The 13,023-nt window shown below is 36.7% G+C and overlaps 1 protein-coding gene across 4 annotated transcripts in view; it reads left to right on the top strand.

Moving 5' to 3' along the window:
• Window positions 1-13,023, top strand: part of SLC4A4 (solute carrier family 4 member 4) — a 350,076-nt gene that overhangs the window by 119,375 nt on the left and 217,678 nt on the right. The gene's annotated exons all lie outside the window — the stretch shown is intronic.

The following is a 13,023-nucleotide window of genomic DNA, read 5'->3' as shown; positions in this document are numbered from 1 at the left end:
CAGGTCAGAGCCTGGAGTCTGCTTCCGATTCTGTGTCTCCTTCTCTCTCTGCCCACGCTCTGTCTCTTAATAAGAAATAAACATTAAACATATATATGCATATATATATATATATATATATATATATATTTATATATATAGTGCTTGGTTACTTTACAGAAAAGAAAAATAAAGGTTGTTATCAAGATTTTAACATCACTCACTTTCAAGGAGTTCAAATGACCAGATATGTTTTTGAGATATGGAGCATGGGCTGTGAAGGGTGCCCTGTGTTTTAAAATACAGTAGAAATAGAATTTGAAGGGGGGAGGCATGCTATAGTAAAAAGAGTGTGGACTTTAGGGTCAGCCAAATCTATACCTACATTTTAAGTCTAGATCCCCCAATTACTATATTTGTACTTTGGGTAATATATGTAACTTCCTAGAAGTATTTCATTTGAATATAGACATAATAATCCTTAGGTTATAGGAGTATATGGAGTGTATAGGAGTGTATAGAAAGTGTTTTCTTTCTTTCTTTCTTTCTTTCTTTCTTTCTTTCTTTCTTTCTTTCTTTCTTTGCTTCTTTTTTTCTTTGCTTCCTTCTTTCTTTGCTTGCTTCTTTCTTTTCTTTCTTTCTTTCTTTCTTTCTTTCTTTCTTTCTTTCTTTCTTTCTTTCTTATTGAGGGAGAAAGAGAGAGCATGAGTGAGGGAGAGGGTGAGAGAGAGAGAGAGAGAGAGAGAGAGAGAATCTTAAGTGTCAGCGTGGAGCGGTACTTGGTGGTTGATCCCATGAGCCTGGGATTATGGCCTGAGCCTAAATCAAGAGTTGGACACTCAAATGACTGAACCACCCAGGCGCCCCTAGAAGTATTTCTTAGAAGAGATAATATATGTTCCCAGTAGGTGCTATTTACTGATGGATGTCCTCATTAAGTAGTATTTCCGATCAAGTGCCCTAACTAACGCAAATATTACAGTTTAAACTGCTTGGCCACAAAAAATAGAAAGCAAGCTGAAGACTTCTCAGTAAACCCCATATTAGTAACTAACTTTTGAAGAAACTTGCAAGTGGCGGTCAGTTGACAGAATAATGAAATACTGTGATAATGGATGATAGCAGTTTAAGCTTTGGAAGAAAAGTCTGCAGGGGGTTGTGCAGCCCAGTTTGCTTATATGTGATTATATCCCAAATAAGATTGTAAGCCAAGCGATTGTTCTCAAAGTCTTTGATCATTGAAAATAGGACAAGATTCAGGATAGAAAAGAAACTCATTTATGAAGTGAACTTGATTTCAGCATGTGAAAGGACACATTTTTTTTGACTCAACTCAGCACATTCTAATTTCAGAGGCAAATTAACCCATTGTTATTCATGGTGAGACATACCATACAAACATTTCAGAAATATATTGATTGTAGTTGATGTTTCTGAAGTGAAACCTTGGACATAGCCATCTATATGACTCAGATGAACCACTCTGTAGGAGAATATTTAATGTCTAAAGAATCCAATTTTTAATGTTCAGGGCCTATTTTTTTCAAGTTTATTTATTTATTTTGAGAGAGAGAGAGAACACGAGCAGGGTGGGGAGCAGAGAGAGAGAAGGAGAGTGAAAGAATCCCAAGCAGACTCCTCCCTGTCAGGGCAGAGCCTGACTTGGGGCTCGAACTCACAAACCATGAGATCATGACCTGAGAGGAGATCAAGAGTTGGATGCTTAACCAACTGAGCCACCCCATTGCCTTGGACCTATTTTATATTAGTGGCCAGGAAAAAAATAATTAGGAATTGAGTTTTAGAATTCTTTTTAGGGTATTTATTTAGCTGAGATTACAAATAACTACTTGGTGGCATTTTTGGGTGTAATTTAAAGTAGGATTAGATGAATATAACATTATAAGAACTGGGCATTGGCCAGTTTTCTTTTTCGTTTTCTTTTTTGAGTATACAAGGCAGAAGTTCAGAGTTTATTTAATAACTATAATTTATTTTTATGTAAACCAACAATGGAATCTGTAAAAATATTTGGGTTCTTATTTTGAAAAATTAAGACTCTTTTTAGAAGCATGGTTAAGGACTGATTTACACATTTTATTTTAACATGAATTTTGTTCTACTGTAATAGAGAATCACACTTCCTAAAATCTGTCTAGGCAAGAGTAGACACTGGGTGAGCATATTTTAGGGTGTAACAGTCTTAATGTGTATGTATTTTGCATGCAGCTCAGAGATAACCAATATTGTTAAATATTTATTGAGTATCTCTTGGGTTGCTGATTGTGTATTTGTTTTGAAGACAGATACTATTGAAGAGACAAAGTAAATGATTGTCAGTATGACTTGTGCTCTATATAAATTTCTCACATTCATCATAGTAAGTCACCCTTGTACTTAGCTTAGTTCTTTTCACTGCATGTTCTTTTTATCTGTGAACCATCATGCATACCTTTCCCTTTCTGTCTTTGGAAATCCCCGTCCTTATTCACATGCTTTTTTCTTCTTCCAGTGAAGTCTCAGCTTTTTTTGTTTTTAATTTTATGTTTGTTATTTTACAGAGAATGAGACAGAGCGTTGAGTGGGGGAGGGGCAGAGAGAGAGGGAGACGCAGAATCTGAAGCAGGCTCCAGGCTCTGAGTTGTTAGCACAGAGCCCGACATGGGGCTCGACCTCATGGACCTTGAGATAATGATCTGAGCTGAGCTTAAGTCGGATGCTTAATTGACTGAGCCACCCAGGTGCCCCAACAACTACCAGGTCTCAGCTTTTTAATCATCTTAAATGCTTCGTGCTTACTCCCATCTTTGGAGTTGGTTATGTGCCTTTACCAACTTTAGGTCACTGTCACTGAGGTTTATTTTTGTTCCATAGTTGATAATAAATTCATTGAAAAAGGAAGAGTAAACATGTCCATTCATTTTACAGCTCCTTTATGTGGCCAGTGTCTAAATACTCCTAGTTAGTACTTTGACTAAATCTTTGACTAAATAATAGGGGAAACAAAGAGTAAGACTATTGCTAAGGATTATCCCTCCAAAAATGCCAAATTCAGCTTTTTCAATCTTTGCATTTGAAAATTTGTTGTTCTGTTTCTCAAAGGAAAGATGAGATCAAAAGTGACGGAATGAATAGTACATTAGCAGATCATTTAATATAATGGCACTGTCTTGTATTTCCGAGTATTTTTGTAAAGCAGAAGAGCAAAATTCAGTTCCACTATCCATGGATGTGTCTTGTAATCTCTTCAGTCTTCCGGTTGTTATTATTTGTCAGCCAGATGGGAAAGCTGTCAGAGGGTAAAGGCGGATTTGATCAGATGGAATTCGAGCTGAGCACAGAATCTAGGTCTTACAATTCTGATTCTAGAATTGAATCACTCATGATGAAACATGACTCCATCCATGATTACTGTTTATTTAGGGTCATGTTGTCTCAAGAAGTAAATTCCTGTGATATCACTAGACAGGAGAGCATGTACAGAACCCCATCTGATCAATGAATGCTTCCTAAGCTATAAAGATCCATTTCCCCTGAAGTTTTGAGAACCAGCTGCTACAGACACTTTACTGATCACTTGAGGGAATTTTGCCAACATATCAGCAAGGCTTAGAGGGTCTTTAGAATCTTATTGATAAGAATCCTTCCTAAAATTTATTGAGAACACTTCCCCATCATGCCCCCAAACAACAGTACTTCTTAAGTTCATTTTCACATTATTAGACAACTTTAGTATTTATATTTAATATTTGCCTTGACCTTTAGATCCTACTGACTTGGTAACTTGACCATGATTCTTCCTTCTGGTCCCTTTAGGTTTGCTGTTTATATTTGGTGGCTTTGGCATGTGTACTTTGGCTTTCTCTTATGGATTTTGGCTTTTCTTGCCTTGCAGGCCCTGAGTACCTTCTATTGCCTTGCTAGAAGTTTCCTGTCTCATTCTTCATAACCAAATCCCAGTGATCCCCGTTTGCTAGCAGCTTTTTCCCACATAAGGAAGGCAGCAGAGGGATTTGGACAGTTTTCAGATGAATGTCTAATCTCTGCTTTAGAAGGATACTAAAGCATTTTATAAGCAGAGTTCTAGGAAAGACAGATTTCAGCTTATATAGTTCTTAAAGAGTGTGATAAATTGACAAATGTTATTTCTAAACCAGATTAAGCTAATTTGTGATTGATCTAAAGAAAGAGTTGTCTGGGAAGGCAAAGGAACTCTTAAGTTTTATGATTGATATTTAATTAATTGGAAATTCTACACCCAGTTAAGGAATAGCTATACCTTACACAGTCCACCATAAGCTTTAGAAGTGACAAAGTTCTTTGCCTGTCCTTTCTGAACAGGAAGCTGTTAATAATGAATCTCTTTTGAAGTGGCTCTCATTTACTTCCCTGATGAACTGAGGTTATCTTTAGATGACTCAAAGTGTTATGCACAGGTTTTTTTTTTTTTTTAATAAAGGATAAAGAAATGTTGGATGGGAAAATTATAGTAAAACTTCAACTATAAATCGCATTGAAGAGGGTGATTCCCTTACTTTTATTGATATTACTCTGTGAAGTATGGAGATTGTTCATAGCACACCTTCAGAGGAAATCAGAGACCCTAACCAGCCCACATACACACTCTGATCTGTGTTGGTCATCAGCTTTGTGTGGTTTAGCTATGTGGGTAGTTGAAAAGGAAGTTCACTGATCTAACAAATGATGTTCCTCTATTCTAAAATACAGTTCTAGAAACTAATCTGATTCCATTTTATTATTTACAGAAAATGGATTTAACAAATGCCTGTTGATATTTTGGAAAAGTACTTAATGAAATAGCATGAAAACTTAGTTGTTTATGTTCATTAGGCTCTTGTTATTCCTGTGCCATTTTTGAAGTAGTTCAACTCAAGTTTTACAAGTAGGCTTCTAGATTCTGGTGTAGTTTTGAGGTCATTGCTGGCTAATGGACGTATGTGTTGCTGGTTGGCTTTCCTAATGCAGTCTTTCGGGCAGATAAAACAAGGTAAATGAAGAATTATGTTGTCTGAGAACACTAAAACTATAAATGTCAAGTGGATAGTGTTGGGGGACCTGTTAAATAATTTTTTTCTTCACTGAGAATGTAATTAAGAGAGATTGGGGCTCACTGCCACTAATTTTGGATCCTCAGCCCAGAGCAGACTTGTATAAAGCAGAAATGCTCATTGGAGAATCTTATTGACATTTCTGTATTATGTTCAGAGTTCTGTCAGAATCCTTAGACCATTGATATATCTATGAGAAATGTGACCATTTTTTCTTTAGAAAGAACCAGGGCCTATGTAAGGTTTCCTTGATTGCTGCATTCCCCGCTCTCCCCTTTTAAAATGGGATTTTATTTTGAATCACATTTTCTCAATATTGCTATCCAGGAAAGATGGGTAGAATTTTTTGGCAATGTAGGGGTGAAGTCAGAAATTCTGAAGATTCTTTAAAGCTTGGTGCCTTTATCCTTTTATGCATTTTGAAAGACAGTCTGCAGGAGGGGAGGATGTCTTCTTGGCTTGTGGAGGCCTCTAATGGCAGCATTAGCGTGGTGGTTGTGACACTAATTTTGGAACAATAAATTTAGCTACTTTGTATAGAAAGTGGCTGCACTTGAGCAAATCTGTAGAGTTTATTTTGGGAATCTTGAAGATTTCCTAATGTTGATGAAAATTGAGTCTGACTTTAGAAACCTCAGGGTATAAATTGTGCTGATAATTGTTCTGAGTTGAACCTGGAGAAACTGCTGATGTGTTCACTCTTAAGCGGAGTGATTCATCATGTAAACCTTATCGTGGACAGTTCTGGCAGAGCAAAGAGAAGTGGAGGAGTAGGGAGTAAGAAATTAAAGGAAAATGGAGATGAGAGCTGTGACATGCATTAGGAACTTTTAGGAAGAGGTTATTGGGTGGCCATATTCTTTACCATCTTAATTAATGGGTGAGTTACTATGTACAGAAAGCATCTTACCTTCCCGTGCCACCTGCGTGAAGCCCCTCTCCTCATCCCCATTCTTCTGTGTCCATGGGATTATTTTTAGATAAGTATGGCTGCTAGCTTTCAGAACCATGGCCAGTCCTGTTACATGGTTCAGAATTGGCTGTTGGAATCTGTAGGCCGCAATAAAGGCATTGCTGGCACGTTGTGTTTGTTTTGGACATTTAAGAAAGATAATCGAGATTCTGCAGTTTCAAGTATGGTAGAGAAGTGTTTGGCTCTAATTTGACATGACTGTCCTCAAGTTAGCAATTAAAGATACCTTAATTGGTTTATTTGCCTTATAATAATGACATTAATGTTAATTTTAGAAAATTTGTTAATTACACAGAAGCAAAATGAGTAAAACAAGAATCCTCTATAATCCCATCATCTAGGGATAATAATTGTTGACATTTGGTGTATATTGTTCTGGTGTTTTTTTTCTGTATGCACTATATAAAACAGTAAGCCTTTGGGTTGAGAGTGCTAGAAACCCAATTATAACCGGGATAGACAGGCAAGAATTTATTAAGAATTTATTGATTGACTGAAAGAAAGTCTGGGTATAGCCAGGTCTTTGGGGAAAATGATTTGATCTGAACAAAAGACTAGAAAAAAAGCTAAACACAAGAGCCAGAAATTCATTTTTATTCAGATCCATAAGGCATTAGGTAACTTGTAATTTTAATACCTTGGTTGGTAAACGTGGGTAGATGCACGTGGTCATAGGAATTCCTCTTCCTGACTTGAGTACGTCCTTTTCTCTTCTTCTGGAAATTTCCTGGTATATGGTGGGTGTCAAAAGATAATTTAGGACTCAAGCAGGGGCAGAACAACATCCTGAACTCTGTACTGACTTACCAAATCCTTATTGTCTTGTCTGTCATGGTATTTCATCTAGACTTCTTGGTCACCTGCCTTTTTTTTTTTTTTTTAACCACTGTGTTGCTTTGGTGCCTCAGGGATCACATCCTGGGGGACTCTGGGAACTGAATTCCTTGGCAGGGTATTGACATTGCCACACTGGTGCCCTGGCGACAGTGTCTTTAATGTGGTACCTTTCCAGGTGCTTTTGCAGACAGAGGACATCAACGGTGGGGCGGGAGCCAAAAGTAGTATGTGTGAAATATCCCTTGCAGACCCAACAAATACTTGGCAGGTGGATTTATTAGTGGGCATGCATTCTTGTAATATGCAGCTGGGGCAGAGTCAATGAAATTGGTTTCTCTGAGCCTGTCTTCCCCCAAAAGGCTCATGAATACCATGCAAACTTGGCTTAAATGAAATAAGGAAAATGATATTGTGGAAAAGATATTGTGGAAAGAAACACCCAGAAACAAGTCAAAAAGTTGAGTTTCACCATTAGTTAGTTTAGTTATTATATTAATCCATGACAGCTGCCATAATAAAATGCCACAGACTGGATGGCTTAAACAATAGGAACTTATTTCTCACACTTCTAGAGGCTGAAAGTACAAGATCAAGGTGCTAGGTGATTTGGTTCCCTGATGAAGTACCTGGCTTGTGGGTGGCAGCCTTCCTTATCACTGTGTCCTCACAGGGTAGAAAAAGGAAGCAAGGTCTCTGGTATCTCTTCGTATAAGAGAACTAATCCCATCATGAGGGCTCCACCCTCATAACCTCCTCTAAACCTAGTTACCTCCCAAAGCCCCATTTCCAAATTCTATCATAATGGGGATTAGGATTTCAGTCCATAAATTTTGGGGGACACAATTCGGTCCATAACAGTTACTTGGTTTAGGTCACTTTTGAGGCTGCCAAAACCCCAAAATGACTGATTTGAATTTTATGTTTTTCTGGTAGAGATTCTTGAAATATTGAAATAATATTAATAATATAATTAATATAATTGGAATAGTTAATAAAAGACTTGGCAGACCAAAAAGTCTGGAATTTCATACATAAAATTTATTTGACTGCTAAGACCATCACTGAGACTAATTCTTTGTAAATGGCTTAGCACTACATTTAACACTACTGACAGGGAGCCCTAGTTCTCATTTTTTCCAACCCACTCTGTTGGCAGAAATTATAAAGGAGGAAGACAGGATAAGTTGGGGGATGTATGAGCTACCACCTTTTTGTCCTAAAGAATTTTGGGTATCTTATATTTATGACTTGGGTCGTGATAACATTTTGTAATGTAAACTCTAGGTAAGTTATTTTTCTCAATATTTTGAAAAAGAAAGGCTAAGGACACATCTGTTTTCCAAAAATGTCTCAGCAAACTCTAGTTCTTAATCGCCTTTTGCTAGCTGAAATGGAACTTACTCTGCTTCTAAATCACATAGTTTGGTAGCGTTCTGAAATCCAGGCTCCTCGCACCATTGACTTTCTATAGCTGAATAATAATGTCATGGCACATTAAGGATAATTGTGATAATTGACAGTTTTTCATGTGTGGGAGTTTATTAATACATGGATACCTAAGTATTTAAAAAAATTATTCATCTCAATAAATGCTATTTGGCTGTTTCAATTTCTTAGCTAATTTGAAACAGAAAAAGTAACCATCTAATTTACCTGTCTAGAGCCTGCCAGCATGTAGATCAATAGTCATTTTGTGGATTTATTGGGGTGGAGGTATGTGAAGGCATGGAGAAAGTCTAGATGCCTTGTATAGATCACTCCAAGAAAACCTGGATTCTATAAAAAACAGGTTCTTCAATGCAATTAATTTGAAGATGCTAATATGTGGATGGCTTATATGAATTAGTTCCACTCTGACCTGTTAAAATGGAATCACAGACATATATATCAGGACACTTTTGGTTGCAAGTGACCAAAAAAAATGGTCTCAGATTACTTTAAGGTAAAAGGGAGTTGTCCTGTAAGATTGAAAAGTACCTGTCTTTAGGCATGGCTGAATCTAGGTGCTTAAATAATGGCACCAGTAACCTGTCTCTGCCTTGGTTCTGAGTTCTTCCATGTTTATTTTATTCTCAGGCAGACTCTTCCCTTAGAGTTGCAAGATGGTCATCCCCACTCAAAGTGTTTATTGCCATTATAGGCACCTTAGCATAAAGTGAAAATTTATTTCCTGGAAATTCCAACAAAAGGCTGCCACTTATTTACTCTGATTGTCCTGGATTAGGTAAAGTGTCCAGTCAAAAATTAATTGCTGTGGCTAAGATTTGTGACATTCTCATTCTCCAGACCTGGGTCACAGGGAGTGATTCATCCTCATTGAACTTCTAAGTATAAAAATGGTTTTTCAAAGGCAAGTGGGATGCTGTTATCAGAAAAAGAGATTAGGGGTACTGAATGGGCAAAAGTAACCGATAGCCACTACAATGCATGTGTGTATTTTAAAGATTTATTTGTATATGTAGCTTTAGTTAGCGATTTCTCAGTTCTTACAGTTAGGGATGTGAAATTGAAGTTTGAGAATTTTATATATACATTTAAGTGTATTTTTAGATTATTACTATGGTCTAATAATTAGATAAATTGTGGAAGTTTTAGCAGCGTGGTGTTGACCTACAAACTTTTAACTCTGAATGGAGAGAAATATAATATGATAATTATGTAAGCCAGTTGGTGATAGCACATTGATAACTCAAAGAAATAAAAATTAATTTCTTTTTATTACTTTGGTTTGAGAGCTAAGACTTTACCAGATGGTGAATTTTGCCAAGGAGAAAATACAAAATCAATAGGTCTTCATTTAACCCGCAGAAGGGAATTTGCATGTAAACTTGTCATGCTCAGTATGAATTGTTCATTATCATCATTATTTCTATTAAAAAAATTTTTTTTGGTAGCCTGTAGGGTGGCCACAGTGGGATGTTTTCCAGACCAAAAACAAAAGGGCACATTCACAAACTGCCTTTTGGTGGATAATGAACCAAATGTTCAGTTAATTTACTTTAGGACTATTTCATATGCCATTATGATTTCTGCCTCTTCTGAAATTCAGTATATTTACTATCTGTACTGTTCATGTAGCACTTTTTTAAGAAAATGAGATCATCTTTTAGAGAATAGTGGCTAAAAAGTGGGCTTGGAAATAACACAGGCGGGGTTGAGGTTATATCACTTACTAGTTGTGTGATCTTGGGGAAGTCCCTTAGTCTCTTAAATACTCAGTTTCCCTGCCTGTAATATGAGTAATACAAGATACTGATAACAGCAGATAATTCATATTTTTGTGTAAAATAAAAGAGATAATAACTGAAGGACACTTAACACAGTGCCTGGTACAATTTAACCATTCAAAAATGTTAGTAACTGCATATTACATTCTTTTTTTTTTTTAATTTTTTAAATTTTTTAAAATGTTTATTTATTTTTGAGACAGAGAGAGACAGACCATGAATGGGGGAGGAGCAGAGAGAGAGAGGGAGACACAGAATCCGAAGCAGGCTCCAGGCTCTGAGCTGTCAGCACAGAGCCCGACGTGGGGCTCGAACTCACGGACCATGAGATCGTGACCTGAGCCGAAGTCAGACGCTTAACCGACTGAGCCACCCAGGGGCCCCTGCATATTACATTCTTAATGATAGCATTTTCCCCATCGTTCCCCAAGGTTAGGGACCTTATCTCAAAAATATTTTGTATACTCTCAACAAATAACATAGTGTCTCATACACTAAAAATTAATAAATATTAAGTTATCAAATGAGAATGTAAAACTATATTTTAATTATTGCTAAGCCTCAGAGAAGCAGAGGAAAGGAGCAAAGAAAGAAAGTGTTTTTTTTTTGTCAGAAACTGGGGCAGAATATATATTGTTTATTCTTCCATTCATTTTCTTATTCATATATCCATTCTCTCTCTCTCTCTCTCTCTCTCTCTCTCTCTCTCTCTCTCTCTCTCTCTCTCTCTCTCTTTGTATAACTTGACTGTGCACAATTGGGCACCAAGAATAGCTTAGGTGAGTGAAGAAGCAGGTGGTTGGCTTGGTAGAGGTGCAAAGACCAAGTACAGCAATGGATAACACACAAAGTGGTGGATAGTAAATATCTTAATAGAAGTGCAGATTAAATGTTGTGGTCCCTCAGGGTAGGAAGAGATTACATCTACCAGAGGAAAATAGCTTGGTCGAAGTGTTCATTCTTTTATTTGCAGCTTACTCAGTAGGAAACGGTGACTGTATTTTGGTCCCTGTGCAAGCTACTGCAAAGATGGATTAAGGGGAGGGTGGAAGAAGGACAGCTTCTAAAACTGAGGTATTTTCCATGTCAGAGCTCTTAATGGAGGCTTCCTTTTGCAGATGGTTATGTCTTCATGTACTTGAAAATGTCCAGGGTTTATTCATCCATATCTAACTCATTAATATTTCAAGTGATGATTAAGTACGTGGAACTGTGTTGGTCTTTAAGGAAAGTACATAGACAAAACTCTGTCTTCCAGGAGCTTGGTGATTAGTTTTGAGAGAGGTCACATCAACAAAAGTTTGGTAATAATGGCCAGGATATATATTTGTTGGTGCCCAAATGATAATTCAGGCAAAGTGTTGTTATGGTTTGAATAAAGGAGAGATTCATGTTTCTGTGAATGGTTAATGTAAGTTATTAGAAAAGATAGAATTTTCAGCTGGGCCTTGGAAATTGAGTCAGAGTTAGATAGAGAGGAGAGAAAAGACTATAAATAGACAGGAAAAATGAAAAAAAAGATCTGAAGATGAGCAGGTATATTCTTTTCTTCCTTCCTTCCTTCCTTCCTTCCTTCCTTCCTTCCTTCCTTCCTTCCATTGTTTCTTTACTGATCAACAGCTGGGCTGCTTCCAAGCTAAAAAAAAAAAAATGGTGCCACAAATACTCTTGGGTCCATCTCTTTGTTCAAGATTAATTTCTAGAAGCAGAAGTTCTGGCTCCAAACCCAGAATATTTTGATTTTTAATTGATATTGCTAACTTACACTCTAAAAAGTTTATGTAAGTTTACAAGGAAGAAAAGGCTATTTCTTTGGGTATCTAACAATTAAAGTCTTTGCTAACATGATGGATAAAACATGTTTTAATTTTAATTTGATAATTTTGTGAAGTTTAGTTTCTAATTACTAATTTTGGTTGCTAGCATTATCCATTTTCACTTCATTATGCCTTCGAATTTTTAATTTTAGCCATATGTCTGTTATTATTCTTTTTTTGTGAAGAGAAGCCTGTTCTGTATTGCAGTGTCTCATGGAATCTCACCCAAGATCAGAAACAGAGTTTTTAGATATCTCAGACCTTATCTTTTCTTTACCTTCAAAGGATGGTCTCCTACCTGCTTCTTCACTATCCATATGGATTATACTGGAGTTCTCAACTCACTGATTTCCTATTTGAGCGAACAGAACTTTTTTTCAGAAGTGTGATATACATAGAGTAATTCATGTCCCTACTTTGATCTAATTTTCTGTTAATATCTGAGTTCTAGCTCTTCTATGTATAATTTATTTCAGACTTTTTCACAGATCTGTCTTGCTCCTATCTTTAAAGGTCGTGGTTTCAACCCATGCTATCTGGGGATTCTCCCACTTTGGTGTCTTGGTAGATGTGCTACCCCTAGGCAGGTGCTCATCCTTGATGAGTATTCAGACTGATAACGAGAAAAGTTCCACAAATGGTATTTGGCATAATCTAGTTAAGATTAATCTTAATTATAGTTTAGTTAAGATTAAGATTAATAAATAAAACACATTGCTTAGAAATAATTATCCAGTTAAAGATGATGTTGTGTATATATATAATGGAGTGTTACTCGGCAATCAAAAAGAATGAAATCTTGCCATTTGTAATTACATGGATGGAAAGAGAGGGTATTATGCTAAGCGAAATTAGTCAGAGAAAGGCAAATATCATATGACTTCACTCATATGAGGACTTTAAGATACAAAACAGATGAACATAGGGGAAGGGAAGCAAAAGTAATGTAAAGACAGGGAGGGGGACAAAACATGAGACTCTAAAATATGGAGAACAAACAGAGGGTTGCTGGAGGGGTTGTGGGAGGGGGGATGGGCTAAATGGGTAAGGGGCACTAAGGAATCTACTCCTGAAATCATTGTTGCACTGTATGCTAACTGACTTGGATGTAAATTAAAAAA

This window comes from Panthera pardus, unplaced genomic scaffold (genome assembly GCF_024362965.1).
Source record: "Panthera pardus isolate Hobbes unplaced genomic scaffold, ASM2436296v1 HiC_scaffold_13, whole genome shotgun sequence".
Classification (NCBI taxonomy): Eukaryota; Metazoa; Chordata; class Mammalia; order Carnivora; family Felidae; genus Panthera; species Panthera pardus.
Note: the sequence above shows the minus strand (reverse complement) of the source record. Positions and strands in the feature narration are given on the sequence as shown.